Genomic DNA, 18,277 nt, shown 5'->3' on the forward strand with positions numbered 1-18,277 from the left:
ATACTTTTGGCCATTGAGAGGTACATGGAAGTCGGCTTTGTAGGGGGAGCACATTTGGGGAAAGCTTTTGCCTTCGTGATGGAAGGTAGCCACAGGGGATAGTTGCCCATCGTTGCTCTTCTTCCTGTATCCATAATCTATGGTGCAAGAGACACAAGCAGCGTCAACACAGTAAGAATACAGAGCAGGAGAAAGGCCTCCCGTCATAGAGTCAATGTGTGTTGAGAACAAGGAGGCGTGTATCAGCTCAGGAGCAACCTCAACAGGGGCAAGGGGCACCTGGGCAGCTCTGTCGGTTGAGTGTCTGGCTTCGGCTCAGGTCATGATTTCACTGTTGGTGGGTTTGAGCCCCATGTTGGGCTCTGAGCCGACAGCTTGGGGCCTGAAGCCTGGAGCCTGATTCTGTGTCTCCCTCTTTCTCTGCCCCTCCCCTGTTCACACTCTGTCTCTCTCTCTCTCTCAAAAATAAATAGACATTTAAAAAAATTGAAACAAAAAACGGGCATTCTCAGATCATTAAAAAGAGAGCCAATCGCCCATCCAAGAAAACAAATCTGATGCATCTTCCTTACTGGTATAATGAACTACTGTTAAGACATATATAATTATCCTATAGATGATGTTACTGCATTATGGCTGTGGGCAATAAGAATTTTAAGTTGCAAAAAAATAAGAAAAGAAAAGGAGAAAGAAGAAAGAAAGAAAGAAAGAAAGAAAGAAAGAAAGAAAGAAAGAAAGAAAGAAAGAAAGAAAGAAAGAAAGAAAAAAAAGAGGGAAGGAAGGTAGGAGGGAAGGAAGAAGGGTAGGAAGGACCCTCCCCCCCCCCCACTAAATTCAGTAGGAAAGGTGATTAAACTCCTCTGACGAAATCAAAAAGCACTGCCACAGAAGGAACTCAGTCTGAACGCTGGCTCAGGTCTGAATCACTGTGGTCTGTACCCCCAGGTTAAAGGACCCACCCAGGTGAAGGAGGTTTCAGCTGATCTGAAACTCTGGGACAGCACAGTTGCCTTTGAAAACCCAGGAAGACAGACTTCTTAAAAACCTTAAAAAATATGGGGCGCCTGGGTGACTCAGTTGGTTAAGCATCCGACTTCAGCTCAGGTCATGATCTCACAGTTCATGGGTTCAAGCCCCGCATTGTGCTCTGTGCTGACAGCTCCGAGCCTGGAGCCTGCTTCAGATTCTGTGTCTCCTTCTCTCTCTGACCCTGCCCTGCTCATGCTGTCTCTCTCTCTCAAATAAATAAAAAAAATTTTTTTAAACTTAAAAAATAAGATTAAGAAGCAACATCAAATCTATTGAACTTTTTAAATCGGGAATAATGAGAAGGTTTTTTAAATAGTTTTAGAACCATACTGACATTTTGTGTTGTTTTGTTTGCTTCCTAAGGTGTTAAATCGGATATTAGTTTCCTGGGCCTGCATGACAAATCACCACAAACTCAGTAGCTTAAAACAACAGAAATGGGTTCGCTCACCGTTCTGGAGGAGGGCAGAAGTCTGAAATCAAGGTCAGGCTGTCTCTAGGACCTCTGCATCCCTTGCCTCCTCCAGCTTCTGGAGTCTACAGGCAATTCTTGACACGTGACCACGTCACTCCAATCTTCACCACTGTGGTCACATTGGCCCCTCCTTTTCTGTGTGTCTGTCCCCTCTCCCACTGTCTTTCTCTTATAAGGACACTTGTGATTGGATTAAGACCCAGCTGGATAATCCAGAATAATCTCCCAGCGTCAAGACGTTCAATTAAATCAGCAAAGATCCTTTTTCCTTGCAAGGTTATATTTAGGTTCTAGGAATTAAGACCTGAAATCTTTGGGTGGTCAAAAATCAGCCTACTACAAAGTTACCAAGAAAATTTGGTATACTTGACATGTGATTATAGATCCGTTTAAGTTTGTAATAAGTGTGCAACAGTTTAGGGAGTTATATTTTTATTTATTTGGTCAGGAAGTATGTGAATATTTAAAGGAATGCTGCTTGTGAATTTCAGGGGAACCTGGGTGGCTCAGTCAGTCGAATGTCCAACTCTTGATTTCAGCTCAGGTCATGATCCCAGGGTCACAGCAGCGAGCCCTGCATTGGGTAGGGTGCTGAGCATGAAGCTTAAGCTTCTCTCCCCACTTGCATTCCCTCTCTCTAAAAAGAAAACAAAGAAGTATTTTAAATAAACAAGATTAATAAATTAGACTTTCAACAAAGTGCAAATGGTAATGAATATTCTTCTCCACACAAAAGTCTCTTGGATTTTATTTTATTTATTTTATTTTATTTTTTTTATATATAGAGAGACAGAGACAGCGTGAGCAGGGGAGGGTCAGAGAGAGAGGGAGTCACAGACTGAAACAGGCTCCAGGCTCTGAGCTGGCAGTCAGCACAGAGCCCGACGCGGGGCTCGAACCCACGAACCATAAGATCATGACCTAAGCGAAAGTCGGACGCTTAACCGACTAAGCCACCCAGGCGCCCCAAAAGTCTCTTGGATTTTAACAAGTATAACATTTTATACTTGGTGTCTCTTTGATTTACTCTGTGTGTGTGTGTGTGTGTGTGTGTGTGTGGAGGGGGTGTTTCAGGAACCCTTCCTAGACTATTCCTCATTACTGACGTAAAACATGAGGAAGAAATTGGAATTCATACACAAAGCAAACATATGTGCACACCCACCTGCTTTCCCCATTCATGATGAGAGCTAGGGAAGCGGGAGCAGGCGCGGAGCACGTGGGTCACTCACAGCAGTGGGCAGTGGGCAGCGGGCCAGCTCCAGCTACACTTATAGCCTCTGAAGTCACCAACTGCTGTTTGCCTCATAATGACTCGTGTCTTGTGCTTGTGGGTTTTGGTTCCTTTACCAGCGGGTCACAGGGCTGCTACAGAACACTGTGTTTTGTTTATTTTCACTTACCATGCTGTGTTCTGGGTTTTAAATCTCCTTTCTGAAGGCTATTTGCTGAGATGCATGTGTACAGTATGTTCGGTCCCAGGGGGCACGCGACTGAGTTCAGGGATTGCCTGCAGTTCATCAAGTTCTGAAGAAAACAAAACAAAACACAACGATTTTGCCCTAAGGCATCAGCTCCTGTCCTCAGCATATTCGATTCCTAAAATCATTTCCCTTCTTGGCACTTCTTTTCCTCCCAAGATTTCCCACCCATGCCTCCTCAAGGTTTTCTGCGTGCCTGAGCAGAGAGCTGGTCCACCTCACAGAACTTGCATAAGTTGGGCAAAGTGGGGCTCTCCGGGGGAAGTGGAGGTTCACAGGTACTTCGAGTGTCTTCCCTGCCGATTACCCTTTTGGTTATTTTGTGTCTACTGAAACCACATCCACCACTGAAGATTTTTCCTTTAGTCCTCTTTCAGTTTGCTATGTGGTCAAAATGTTGGGCCAAAGCTTTATTTCATGTTACTTTCATTTTTGAGAATGACTTTGTTGCAAACAATGCAGGGATGAGTCATAGTAACTCAAGGTCATTAATTCGATAGGTTATACCAAATGCTACAGAGTATTACTAAGTACGTTGTTGCACGGATATGGCTTTTGAGATTCAGGATATGTTATACATAAGAACTCAGTCACTTCCCTTATCACATAATCAATGCAACACGCCAGGCACCCTTTTTTTTTCTTTTCTTTTCTTTTTTTTTTGCAGAGGAAGTTGGAGGAAGATACCTTAAGTGATTTACTCTGGGTCACTAAGGGACATCCTTGTCAGAGAAGAAATATGTTCTTTTATGATGTTTAGATAATGTACAAATCACTTCAAACAGAAAAACACCTAATGCCGAATTCGTGTATTTTTTTTTTTTTTTTTTTAGTAACTAAAGCATTTACTGAATTCTCTGGAAGTTTCCCTGGACATCTTCTACTGGAGTACAAATGGGCCCCAATCCGATTAATTCTTGGAGAAGAAATGAAGTTATGAAAGGAGTACATGGCATATTTGGTTGGTTGGTTGTTTTTATTTCATCAAGAGTGTGTGGATGGATGTGAGACAGAAAGTAGGCAGCCTAGAGCATTCCATAAAATTCAGGGGGATGGGGTGGGGTGGGGGATCAGTTAATCATCAAGACACTTCTAACTGGAAAGTAACAAAATTTGTTTTTTTACTTTTAATAATACGTGTGCTTTCTAATATTAAGCCTTCCAGCTCCTTAATGCAAATGACCATAGCAAGTTGGAGGGGTGTACAGAAATAGCAGAGATTCGCAAGTCTCCGGGGAGTTTCAAGTTCCCGGTTGAGGATTATATTTTAAACACACCTTGACTGCTTAGTCACTCGCGTGCCTGGGCATTGCAGGCTTTTGCCGTCTGGCTGCAGGCTTCCTCTGTGGAAATTTCTTTTAGTGCTCTTGAGAACAATGTATATGAAATCACAAAAGTCAATACAAAGGGTAGTGACTAACTTGAAACGCCTGGAGAGAAAATGGGGAAATTTCACAAAGGTCCCACCAGGGATAGAAACTAATGCGTCTTGCAATTTTGGGAAATGATCCTATAAGCACATAAGATCAATGAAGAGGTAGAATGGGAAATTTCATTTCCCAATGGGTCCTGACAGCAACAATATCAAGTCATCCCAAAGCCAGTGTCACCAACAAATCCCCACAGACCGGACCTGCGTTACCCCGGGAAACATGACACAGGGATCCTCACTTGTGTTTGGCAGAGTGCTCTTCAAAACCATGGTTTTCAGCCAAAATAAAAGTTAGAACTCTCATATAGTAGGGTATACACATACGCATCAGTATAGATATCCTTATAGGATACAGGATAAAGAACATAGAATTATCTAGAGCCAGATCACCCGGATTGAGAACAATGCGGACCTCTGTCCCCCTGGAAATTTTGAGCTTCAGTTTCCTGTTTGTAATGTGGAATAATAATGCTCTCCTTACCGATGTTGTTGTGCAAGTTCAAATGTGGAAATCACTGTGAAAGCACTTTGTAAACTAAATAGCTGTTTATATGGAACTATTATGTCCAGCATTATAAGAAAACTGAGGATAATGGGAAAACCTATATATTCACTGATGCTATGGCCATACTTACAAAACATGCAGAGCAAGACCAAGTCTGGAGTTAGAAGTTAGGGAGTGAGGGTAAGGGGTACCGTCCTACGGGCCTCCTTATGTTATTCTCTTTGCTGGACACCTTAGAATAATGAGGGAGTCATGGGTGATTATCCACATTCCACACCCCACCCCCTTATTCCACCAGAGGTTCCTCTGGGTTAATAATGCCCTTTATAAAAATTCATTCATTCATTCATTCATTTATTTTTGTTCCAGGAGAAGTTTAATTTCATCTGGAAGAATTATATTATGTTCTTTTTTTAAAAATAGTTTATTGTCAAGTTGGTTTCCATGGAGGAGGACTTCTGTGGGGATGAGCACTGGGTGTTATATGGAAACCAATTTGATAATGATGCCCTTTCTTAGATGAAGGTACAGTCTTGATAACTGAGGCGATTAAGCCTGTAGGCATTCGAGTCAGGCTACCTAGGTTCAAATTAGGGCTCTGCCATTACTAGCTGTGTCACCTTTAGAAAATTGCTTGGTCTGTTTGCATCTCATTTTCCCCAGGTATGGAATGGGGATGATAATGGTACCTATATAGAAAATTCTCAGTAAATGTTGCTAAAGCATAGTCTGAATGACCTCAACCAGCTAAGAAGAACAGTAGTGTGTAGGGAATGTTTCCCTTCTGCTTAATACTTGAATAAGCTGATTTTCCTCCCCAGAGCAACACAGCTGCTAGTCCCCACAGTATCCCCAGGCACACCAGGCAAAGGCATCCATTCCTCAGGACACTGTTCTACCCCAGTGGGTGGGGGGAGACTCTAATGACAGTAGTGCAACTGGTATCCCCTAGAACTGAGCAGTGAGCAACCTGTTCAACCTTACGTGACAATCCTTTCTCTGAAACTCCATCTCCTTTTGTGAAAAAAAAAAAAAATCAGTTGTTGGTTTAGAACTTGCCAAACCCCTCCTAATACTGAAATATTAGCATTTTCCCCCTTTCTTTCTCTTCTACATCTTTGGACGGGCTTTGGGTCAGAGACCTCATCCCAGCCTAGGGTCTTGTACTGGACCGAGGAGAAATAATGAACCAGACACAGTGTAATCTCAGGTTCCCGGGGAGGCAGACAGATAACAAAGCACCTGTCAAGCACAGAGCCGGTGAGGCTTGCGCTTTCTGGCCAGGTTAGTACCCTTCCAACCACCTGTCCCCCCAGAGAACCCGCAGCGGGTAACATGCAGCATGAGCATTCTTCACAGAAGAGCCTCCATTTAGAGCAACGATGCTTTTGTCTGCCTCTCATCCCACTAGCAAAAATATAACAATTTGTATACGGTTAAAAACATGACACCTAAAGGCAGAAAAAGCAGTGAGAGGAAGTCCTTCCTAATGGGCAACAGGAGTAAAAAGGGACAAACAGAGCCCAAGCAGCCACACTTCCTTTCCAACCACTTAGCACTCTCAGGACCCCGGCCCAGACCCGCCCACGACACCACCACGGCTCCTCTCCGGCTTCATGTCCTCATCCTCTCTCTGGCTTCCAGCCCCTTCTCTAGCCTCCCGGATGCCCCTTCACCCTGCACTATCATAAAGGAACTGCCTTTTCTGCCCCCAAATCACTGAACAGCAATGGAGCCACCTGCCTTTTGCATGTGTCTTATTGAGGCGACCCCCTGGTTAGCCCCATCATGTACCTCTGGGGGTGGTTTAGCAGTTTACGCCTCAGCAAGAACAGGAACCAAGAAGTTCCCTTCTCACAGGACTTGTAACTTGACCTCCTTCTCAGAACAGAGATAAGAGGGATGTGGTTTTTACTTACAGGCTTAAAGGTACATCATACATTCATTTTACAGATGCCAAGAAATGGAAGCCTCAGAGAGATGGATTTTCTAAGAGCTTTTAGACAGAGAGTCTCCTAGTGTGTCTTCAAACCCAGGGACAAGTGAACTACGCCTGAGTGTCAGGACTGCCAGGAATTTCCCGAGATGTATCAAAGGGATCTCTGCACATAAACCACCCTGGGAAGACTGAGTGTGCAGATGAAGATGATACCTCAGACAAGCAGAGTGCTTTGGTTTACAAAGGACTTTCATTTTTACAGTCTCTTCTGATCTATATAATCTGATGGGGCAGTCAGGCTGTATATGATAATTTCCATTTTAGAGGTGACAAAATGAACGCTCAGGGAAGCACAAAGCGACTTCTGAAATCCCACGGCGAGCCAGGGGTGTGTGGGTAGGTGTCTTTCTGGGCTCCTAATATTCTGCTCTTTCTACAAAAGGAGGAGGGTCCGAGGTGGTGGGGAAGCCAGAGAGCAGAAGAGTGCCGTCCCCCACTCGGCCCAGGGAGTTGCTGCAGCACAGTCGCTCTGGGGACCCAGAACATCTATTAGACCCTTTCTGTTTGCTCAGGTGCACCAGCCTCAGGCCCCTACAATGAGGCTTCCTGACTGCTTTTCTAGAGAGCTCCTCTCTGAGGCAGGAGACAATCAGACATGCCCCAGGGTCCAAGGTACTCCCTCGACATATCACCCTCAGTCCCTCCTCTAGTTCAGCACGTTTATGACCCCTGCAGATATCTGGGAGGGCAATACATGATCCGCTGTCATCCCTTCCTCGGTCACCAGCGGCGTGCTCTGTGCACGCTCTGTGCCAGGCCGTGCCAGGTGCCTGGAACGTAAGACTCAGTAGGGGCGAAGTCATGAGCTCAGTGTGAAGGATGTTAAGATGGAAACAAGCAAGTACAGGTTGTGTATAGAGGACGGCCGGGGGAGGGGTGGCAAAGGAGAATGTCCCAGAGCAAACACATCATCAATTTCCTAAGCTGAGAGCAGGAAGGGGGTAGTATTATGTTTAGGGTGGCTGCCACGTCCATGTCCTGAAGAGCATCACTGCAAGAAGTGTGGGAGCCTCTCGCGGAGGAGCAGTGCCGAGCTGACCGGAAGGCAGCAGGTTCTGGAGCCTGGCACACCCGAGTTCAAACCCGGGCTCCGCAGTGCTCCCTGCACGGGGCTGGCCACAGTCCTGCAAGTCTGGCCTGTGGGCTGGTGCCCACAAAGGGGCCGTAGTAGTGCCCGTGACACAGTGCGCTGGGAGCATTAACTGCCTGGGCTTTAATGCAGGGACCTTCAGGTTTCTAACCCTGGCACCATCCCTAATGCTGGACCCTGGACAAGTTAACTCATTTACAGCTCCAGGGGCTCATCCATAAAAAAAAAAAAAAAAAAGAAGCCAAGAACAGTATCGCCTTCAAGCGTTATTGTGAGGATTAAGTGATCTCATGTGTATAAAGTCCTGGGTACAGGCCCTGGCAAGTAGCAAACACTCAGTGAATCCTAGTCAGCGTCATGCTGTCTGTGCGGCCTCTCACCGTAAGAGCGGAATTCTTCAGGGCAACACCTTCTTTTCCTTTTCACGCTGGAGTTTGCACTTCTCATGTGAACATCAGGGCAAAATAGAACTGTCTTCACGCTGCTCGCCTTCTCCTCAGTGGTACAGGAGATCAGAATACGCCGTCCCCAAATCTACCACTTTGACATCAGGATTATTTTGAGCTGAAGGCTGCTGGGAAGGAGCGGGCACAAGAGAGGCACACGTACCTCACCACAGTTGGCCACCCCTAAAAGACTAAACCCCTTTTCCCACATCCTGTCTCTTCTCTACAAAGTTATTGTTCTTGGGGCACCTGGGTGGCTCAGTTGGTTAAGCGTCTGACTTCGGCTCAGGTCATGATCTCATGGTTTGTGGGTTCGAGCCCCACATCAGGCTCTGTGCTGACAGCTAGCTCAGAGCCTGGAGCCTGCTTCAGATTCTGTGTCTCCCTCTCTCTCTGACCTTCCCCTGCTCATGCTCTCTTTCTTTCTCTCTCTCTCTCTCTCTCTCTCAGAAATAAATAAAACATTAAAAAATAATTTTAAAAAAAGTTATTGTTCTTTATTAAGATGCTAGAGAAGCCCCAATTGTAACCACCCCAGTTACTCACCACTGGTGTTCCCACATGTATACGCCACGCACACATCAATAAACTTTGTTTTTCTCTTAGTGTCAGTCTAATGTGCAGGGTTTCAGTTATAACACCTAGGACTGAGAAAACTCATCCAAGACAACTCTAGTTCTGAACTATTGTCAGGAACCGGATGCTCCCTACACCTGTGGTGGTGTGGGTCCCAAAGGTCGGGAGCATAATGTGTCCAAATCCGGGGCTTCTCTCACCTGTTTGCTTCTACATCTCCTGTGGATTCAGCATGACGCTGTCTAAGGAAGGGTGTTAAACCACAGTGGACACTGGTCTCATGACCGCTTACCAACAGTTGTCACGATCACCAACACCAGTATCACTGCTACCAGTGGGTATCCATGGAGTTTCGTTGAAGATGACCTTGAAGCAAGTTCAGTGTTTGTGAAAATAAGGACCGTGACATTTAGAGTTCTCATGTGAGTTCAAATTTAGTGTTTCTTAAATTTGGCAAGTTCTAAAGACATCGCTCTATGAGGAAGAGACAACTGGAGTCTGCGTTCCCTGGTATACAAAGCAGTGAGCTATGAAGACTGAGTGCACATCAATAGAATTTACAATGTGCCTCAAAAAGAAAAGCAATTTATGATGACTGCAAAACATCAGCAATCCCAACGTAGCTTCAAGAAGACATAGCTTACCCAGTGCCTTTGGGCTGAGGTTATTTTGTATTTGGAGCAGTGGATCAAGAGACCTGAGGTCAAAGAACTATAATATGCATTGGCCCAGGGGTGCCTGGGAGGCGCAGTTGGGTAAGCATCTGACTGAGGCTCAGTTCATGATCTCACGACTCATGAGTTCAAGCCCTACATTGGGCTCTGTACTAACAGCTAAGAACCTGGAGCCTGTTTTTGGATTCTGTGTCTCCCTCTCTCTCTCTCTCTCTGCCCTTCCCCTGCTTGCACTCTGTCTCTCACTCTCAAAAATAAGTAAGCATTTTTAAAAATATGCACTGGCCCAAATTCCAGGAGAATAAGCCAATGTCCAACTAGAATACATTCTCCTGGATCACGGGTCTCCCTCCTTTCCATCTTTGGCTCAGAGAATGGATCCTCATAAATGTTAGAGGATGATGACAGATAGTCCATGATTTAAAATAAGAAAGATTTCTGAATTAATGATTTTCTATGGAGAGATATGTGCATATGTTATATGTATGAACATATGTGGATATAGTCAGTAAATTCATATATATTTTATAAACCAGGACTGAGCTTTCTGGTATAGTGTGAGCTACTGAGAAAGTAGTACTTTTGTGTCTCTCTCTATCATTAATGGTAAGAACCATTAAAAAAAATGTATGAACCATTAGCCACTGACTTCCTCTCAGAATGAGTTCAACATGTATATTCTACATGAAGAGAGAGCCAAGCACTACTTATTTCCAGGATGACTAAGTGTGTATGTGTGTGTGTAAAAGGTTATTTTATAAGGTCACACAATTCATAGGAAATTATATCTAGGTTAATACTGATTATGCTACACTGAAGAATCACTTACTGTCTCAATTATGTATTTCCATTGTCATAGCCTTTTTTTTTTGCTGTCAAATTCTATAAGGGGCTGCTTAGCATGCACAGGTGGACAGAATTGTCTGGGGATGTACTGTCATAACTACTAGCCACAGCCAGAAACTCCTGTCCCTTAGCCACAATGTCTGCCTCACTTGAGAGGAAAAGAAAAAGATACCCTCCATAAACCTTAGAGCCTTCTCAACTCATTGCATTTAAATTCATACTTCATCTGAGTGGTCAAAAATTCATGGAAATTCATACTTCTTGAGAATATAATTTGCCTTTTGAGAATCCATATAATATCAAAATTATTCTTTCACATTTCTTTGGTGTTGGGGCAATAGGAAAGGTGAAAAAAGTTGAAATATTAAAATGCGATTTTCTCTTTTTAAATGTAGAGAAGGTAGAAACTGAGTTATACAGAAGACTGAGCTAATGTTTACTCTTGGCAAACTTCCTAAACCTATTATTAAGCCTGTGGTTTGAAAGCAGATTTTTTTAAATGCAGTTATCCCTAGGGGGCCACTATGGGTTTATAGAAGCATGAAGTCCCAAAATAAAAGTAATACTTTTTTGAGGATGGTTCAGAATGATTGCCTCTCATGCCAATGTATTTATAAGCTCACAGGTGGTGCCCCAGAGAGTGCTTTAGTGGTCCTTGTTCAAGCAATCTTCTCACCTATTTTTTGAGTTCCCCAATTTCTCTCTTCTCCTGGCTCTGTTTTCCAGTGATGATTTCTACTTTTGAGAACCCCAACATCCTATACAAGTGTGATGCTGTTTTGAAGCTATTACATCAATGGGTTTTTCCTTCCCTTTCTCCATATGTCATGCATACAATGACCATTCTGCCATGACAGTCCAGGGGAAGAGGGAGAGAGTGAGTGACACTTCAGAGGGCACAGTGTGGGGGAAGGGTCCATCAGACAGCGAGAGGAAGTAGAATGCCTGTTCATTAGGTCTTGGTGGATGATGGGAAGGAGAAGAGAGACAGAGAAAGGGCAGAAGGTTCAGACTTAGAAGTCAACGCCTTAATGGCAGAAACACCCATATGAGAATAGAAAAGACTGAGATCATTCTAGGCCTGGGATATAGTCATGTCAGCATGGAGAAGGAACCACAGCACAGCACTGGCAGAGGACAGCACTCCAGGTTTCTCATGGACCACCCAAACATGCACTGCAACTAGAAGTTTCCATGTGCCTTCTAGAGGGACACAAAGACCTTTGGTAAGGATGAAGACATAGTATATGCCTGGGTCCACAGTCTCCTGTGAGAAATGCTAGGATGATGGTCAAATGGCCACAGAGACACCATGTGGCCCTCAGATCTTGTCTCTCCACCACCACCAAGTCATATGTGCCTCATCCCCCTCACATCAAGATGCTGTGCTATCAAGATGGCAAGGAGGAATAGGTGGAACATGATGTAAGAAAAGACTGAGCAGCTGCCTAAACCATCCTAAACCAGAAGAAATAGCAATGTCATAAAATGTCAAGCTTAAAGTCAGTTTTCCCTTATGCTAAAAAATTATTTTTAAAAGACAAAACCATGACTCTCCTGTGTTAAAGATCTTATTAACTCAAGTTATGAGGAAACTGGTAAGATTTTACAGCTGATTTAAAGGAGAATTCACACACACAAGAACAGGCCATCAGGAAGACTGATGAATATGAATGAATACCAAATGAAATGAATAACGAAAATTAGTCAAGATCTACAGGGCAATTATCTCCACCAGACACAACTTGCAAGAAACATAAGCATTGTCATCAGTGTTCTACAATTTACCAGAGTTGTAAAATAGCTCGAAGTCAATGAAAGGCAGATGTAACCCAGAAGAGTTTACTAAATAGAACACTTATCTTTTTTTCCCTTTTCAAAGACTTTCACATTTTTTCCTGGAATCTACCACCAAGGAGTGGGGACTCTTGCGAAAGTTCAGATCAGTTATAGAAATTGAAGTTAAGTGTTCCTTGCATATTTTGGAAGTAATGTGTACACTTTGCAACTCTGTGAAGTCACCTTCCAGAGACACTACCACCACTAATGCCACTAATGTCCCTCTGATTTGTCCCTCATCAATGCTCTGTAGAAGTAAAAGTAACAAACTGAGCCATAGTCTCTAAGAACCTTCAGTGTTTGTGTGCAGGGAATGCTGAGCCAGGGTTGCCAGGGTCTGAACTTCGATAAAATGAGAAAAACACTTCTCCCCAACTTGAGTGCCAGCCTTATTTACGTGAAAAGATGCAAAGCCATGCTCTATAGACTTGCATCATCTTGGAGAACTGTCCTTGAGATTTTATTTGGAGCCCCTTTCCCCAGGATGCCTACTAAAGATCTTGTGGCTCAGGCCAAAGGGCTACCTGAGTGATGGAAATGATCATTAGATCTGTATTTTCATTCTTGACAATCTTAAAAGCCTTAAAAGGCATCCTTAAAAGGATCGATACTATCTATCCATCCACCCAGTCTTCCAGTTGTTCATACGAGGCCAGCACTGGGCCAGGCGTATTGCAAATCAGTAGATGTTTCCTAAATCCTATCAACTGATACCTTTCCAGGGAGTTCTGTCTCCTGTTCCAGGAAAATAGCATGACATCTCAGGGAAGCAATAAAGTGCAAGAGTCAAAGAAGTCCCAGCTTATCAGCTTTCTCTCTCTCTCTCTCTTTCTCTCCAAGCAAACTATAATCATCTGTGAAATATGAGGATGTAACTCTCATCACCTCATAACCTGCTAATGTCCATCACGCAGCCAGGTCTCAGGTTCAGGCCAATTGCTGGTAACACCGACTCTTTCTCCCACTTAGGTTCTTATTTTATTTCCACATCAGTCATGCAGATTTTATATTTCAGCTCTTTCTCACTGATTTCCTAGCATAATACTATGCTTTATCTTATTATATATCCTTTATCTCATTAACTAATATAATGTCAAAATCTTGTTAACTTATTTTTAACCTATTAACATGACTGCAGTTGGACTAAAATTCTCTTTTTTTCTTCTATCACTATATACTTGTCATGCATGATTTAATCTGTTCCTTAGTTTCTATCCCTTTCTTCTCAACTCCTGATTGCCTCCTGGATTGTTCTAGTTTGTGATTTATAACTGGGATTACCAATATTACCAAACCCAAACTCTTTGCCCTCCCCCCAGAATCTGCATCTCTTGTTCTAAGCGCCATCTCTATGACTGGTACAGCATCCCAACTTCCCAGCTTATTCATAACCTGGACCTTCTCCAGCTTTCCATTGTTCCACAAACATTGGTTTTGTCAGGTCAGTGCTCAGGGCTAGACATATAAAGCAGAGGGGCACCTAGGTGGCTCAGTTGGCTGACTCTTTTCTTTTTGGCTCAGGTCATGATCTCATAGTTTGTGATATTGAGCCTCATGTCATGCTCTGCACTGACAGTGCATAGATTGCTTAGATTCTCTGTCTCTGTCTCTGTCTCTGTCTCTCTCAAAATAAACAAATAAACATTAAAAGAGAGAGAGATAAAGGAGATAGAATGCCCTCCAGAAGTTGAAAGCCAGTGTATAAGAATTAAAGAGAGACAAATATTTAATTCAAAATATGGAATAACTCTCTTAAAATGTTTATTTCAAAAGTTGAATAGGCTATTCCAGGAAATGGTGAGGTATCTTTTACCGTACTATTTAAGCCCAAACTAAAAGACCATCCTATTGGGGTGGGAGAGGATGGATAAAATAGCTTTTTTTTTGTAAATTTTTTAAAATGTTTTTATGTATTTCTGAGAAAGAATGAGAGAGAGAGAGAGAGAGTAGGGGAGGGTCAGAGGTAGAGGGAGACACAGAATCTGAAGCAGACTCCAGGCTCTGAACTAGGTGTCAGCACAGAGCCTGATGCGGGGCTTGAACCCACAAACCATGAGATCATGACCTGGGTTCAAGTTGGACGCTTAACCAACTGAGCCTCGGGTGCTTCAGGATAAAATAGCTTTTAAGCATTGATGTTTCTGGTTACCTTTTTGGACAATGAAGAACCAAGTCCAGCCAGAATAAGGAGATCAACCCTGCAGCTGCTTTCTCCTCCCTCTCCATCTAAAGAGAGGGACCCTAGGAGTAAGTAGGTGTGTGTGTGTGGGGGGGGGGGAGTCATGGTGACTGGAGAAAGCTGATAAAAGAAGACATTTACTTAATGATTTCTATAGAACTAAAAGAGCCCAGAGTCTCCTGAGTGGCCCAGTCCATTGAGATTCAGACTCTTGATTTTTGCTCAGGTCATGGGATCAAGCCCTGTGTTGGGCTCTGCACTGGGCAACGCACTTGCTTAAGATTCTTTGTCACTCTCTCTCCCCTTCTGCCTCTCTCCCCTACTCATGCTCTTTCTAAAATAAAATAAATAAATAAAAAATAAAATAAAATAACCCAAATGACATTTCTATTTAAGGGCACAGGATTTAATTTGTATTCTTCAGCATTAAACAGATACCAGCCCAGTGCCAGTGATGTGAATTGTTTAGTGTAGACTAAATTGGAGACTGTTTGCAAGGACATAGCACAAAGCAGTATATAAACAATGAAGAGGAGTTCCCTTCTGCCATCAGTGCTGTGTTCTCACTTATTTCACTCAGAAACAGTCTTCCTACATAATTTGAGGATTAGCAAAATCTCAGTCCCTGTCCTTCTCCTTCAGATTTAAATTAAAACCTCATTTGATCTTCAGTGTAGGATGTTAGCATAATAGATTTCTGTAACATCACTCCTGGGTATTCTTTATCTGCAGTTGACAGTTGCCCTTCAGCAGCAAGGCGGTATTTGTGTGTGTTCTCCTGTGTGTTGTAGATATAATATTACTTCCCCGAGGACAAGGATTATCTTCAGATTTGCTTTAAGTCTAGCACAGAGCCAAATATATTAACAGCTTATAAAGATGTTCATAAAAATGACAAAGAGGGGACTTTCCTTTGTGTAATGCTTGTCATTTTCTAGTTTTATTCTAGTTATAGATGAGAAACACAGCATTCAATCAGGTTTTGGTCCAGTTTGTACTAAAGACAAATAGAAATACATGTAGAGACATAAATGTTTGGCTAGTTGTACGTGAAGAACTCTTATCTGGAAAGGAAGATGACAATACTAATGATGAATTCACTGAGGAAATGCATTAGATAAATCAGATTGTCATCTTTTGTTTCAAATTATGCTAAAGGGATTGGGGCATACTCCTAATCATAGTGTGTCAATCAGGAGGGTATTTTACAGGTTCTCAGATATGATAGTAATGATTGTGACTGTTTTCTCAGCAGGCTATAACCACTGATTATTTAAAAAAAAAAAAAAAAAAGATGCCCAATGTAATGATTAATTTATTATATGATCTCCAGGCCCTCGCCTGCCACTGTTTCTTTATGTACAGTACAGTCTTTACAGTCTTTGTGGCTGGCTACCTCCTCAAATGTCACTAAGGTCACTGATAATGACATTAACAAAGGACATCCAACTCTTAGGTGTTCTTCAAAGGAAGGAAGCCTGAGCCATCAGTGATACAACCCAGAAGGTGTTACTGAAGTATCACCACAGAAAAAGAGGCTGTAAACCCAGGACTAAACGAAGCAGATGAAAGAGTCCCATGGGATCAGATGGCTCAGAAGCCCACCTGTAAGTATGAGATACATGAAGCACTGGAGGGTGGCCACTCAAGTTTCTCTTCAGCCCTCCTGGCCATCCCACTGGCTTATAGCTTGACCTCAGGGCCATGAAGGTAGAATAACTCTTCTTGTGGCTCTTCTCATCTTCTCTCTCTGTACCCTTTCCTTCCATTTGGCATCCCTCAACCAGGACCAGATACGTAATTTAGGGGGTCCAATGCAAAATGAAACTACAGTGTCCTTTGTTAAAAAATTATTAAGTATTTCAAGATGGCAACAGCAAAGGATTAAAGCAAGATGGGACCTCTTAAGTGGGGGGGGGACTGTGCAAATGGATTGGTCACATATCCACGAAGCCATCCTTTCTCTCCCCCCCCAACGGACTCCCCACCAGTAGCTTCGGTTTCTTTACACTGCCCTAAGCTTCCTTAAAAAGTCTAGGGGCGCCTGGGTGGCTTAGTCTGTTGAGGGTCCGACTTTCGCTTAGGTCATGATCTCGCAGTTCGTGGGTTCGAGCCCCGCGTCCGGCTCTGTGCTGACTGCCAGCTCAGAGCCTGGAGTCTATCTCAGAGTCTGTATCTCCCTCTCTCTCTGACCCTCCCCTGCTCACGCTCTCTCTCTCTCTCTCCTAGAAATAAATAAAACATTAAAAAAAAAAAAGTCTTACCTTGGCTGCTCCAGGGAACCTGCCTTCCCTTCAGTGCCCCATAGAGATCCCTGTAAGTTATTTCCTTTTTGTAGAACCCTGTTCTCCACCCCTACTCAGCTGAACTTATTTGTGATAAGGTGCTATCACACCTAACAATTAGTAAGGAGTTTGCACTGTAGCTCAGTGCAGTCTCTGGTGGAAGAATGTCAGGTCCTAGGACTCATTTCCAGAGGAAGGTATTGAGGTGTTTTTCAATCACACAGCAGTCTCTTGCTTTTTCTCACTGTAGTTTGTCTACGAGTGTTGGGATGTTTTTAATCCATACACCCATGCCATGTTGATTGAGACCTATCACCTGACACATTGTGCTAGGTTCTGGGAATGCAAGGGTGAATGAGATTTGTTTCCAGCCATTGAAGAACTAACTGCTGCTAGAGTTAGACCCAGATCACAGAGTGGTGACACACATCAGCAAAAGACGGTGGTATATAGCAGTTTAGTGATACTGCAGAATAAAGTACAGGTGGTAAGAGGAACTACATCACAAAGAGTGCTTTGCTTGTTTTATTTTTGACCTTTTAATAGGTAAAAGTGAGCAGTTACAATATGGATATGTGCAAAAACATAACTGATTTCTGAAATTGACTCAATGCTGCCATAAATCTCACATTCTAATTGAAGCAGAGACTTTGTTTCATACTATTCAATGTACTTGAAGGGGATCAGAATACCCCAAAATATCCCACTTTGTCATATTGATTATTTTGAGCTGAAGGCAATTTAGAAACAGCAGATGCAGGAAGGACTCTCTGACCTCCCCTCACCGGGCTAAAATCCAAGTATAATTTTCCAGCAAAAAGGTACTCTTGCTGTACCAGGAAAAGGAGAATATTCTCATGACTGGAGATGGAGAGTCCATGCCAACATGAGTCTGTACAAAAAAACCTAACTAAAATAACCCTTATTTTCTATTAGTTCCCCTCGGATACTTCTTAGTCACTTTCTCACAATTTACTACCCCTAGAAGCTTAAACCTTCTTTCCTTTGCTTTGTCCCATCTCCACACTGTTTACTGTTCTTTGTTAAAATGATATGTAAGTTCCCAGGGGCCTAATTATTTCTCTGGGTCTTCATTTGTCTTCTGTAAAGGCTCCTATGCTACATAAAATTTGCATACTTTTCTTCTCTTGGTGTTTTTTGTTAGCTTAATTTGCAAGAACAGATACAAATCTAAGAGGGTGGAGGAAGAGTCTTTCCTTTTCTACATTTCTCAGCTCAATGCAAGTTTTTTTTCATCCAAATTCACATATTTTACCTCAGTCACTCTCCAGCTCAAACATAACCCTCTTAAGAGTAAGTACATGATGACTTAGAGATTTTTCTCCACATCCCTCTTCACTTACTCTTTTCTAACTTTCCGGGGGAGGGACACGGATCATATATTGTCCTGTATTAGGAAA

The 18,277-nt window shown here is 43.0% G+C and overlaps 1 long non-coding RNA gene across 2 annotated transcripts in view; it reads right to left on the reverse strand.

The window, feature by feature from the left end:
- Window positions 1-1,929: 1,929 nt before the first annotated feature.
- LOC120239367 overlaps window positions 1,930-18,277 on the reverse strand; it is a 94,065-nt gene continuing 77,717 nt past the window's right edge. The window contains exons 1-3 of one of the 2 annotated variants that reach the window (XR_005530418.1): window positions 8,392-8,578; window positions 2,908-3,031; window positions 1,930-2,141 (exon numbers count right to left, since the gene is read on the reverse strand). This is a non-coding gene — a long non-coding RNA (uncharacterized LOC120239367). Of the gene's footprint in view, window positions 2,142-2,907; window positions 3,032-8,391; window positions 8,579-18,277 lie in introns of those variants that run through there. The other variant, XR_005530417.1, reaches the window with a different exon arrangement.

The sequence above is a fragment of the Hyaena hyaena genome, unplaced genomic scaffold, assembly GCF_003009895.1.
Source record: "Hyaena hyaena isolate Hyena2069 unplaced genomic scaffold, ASM300989v1 scaffold_229, whole genome shotgun sequence".
Taxonomy (NCBI): Eukaryota; Metazoa; Chordata; class Mammalia; order Carnivora; family Hyaenidae; genus Hyaena; species Hyaena hyaena.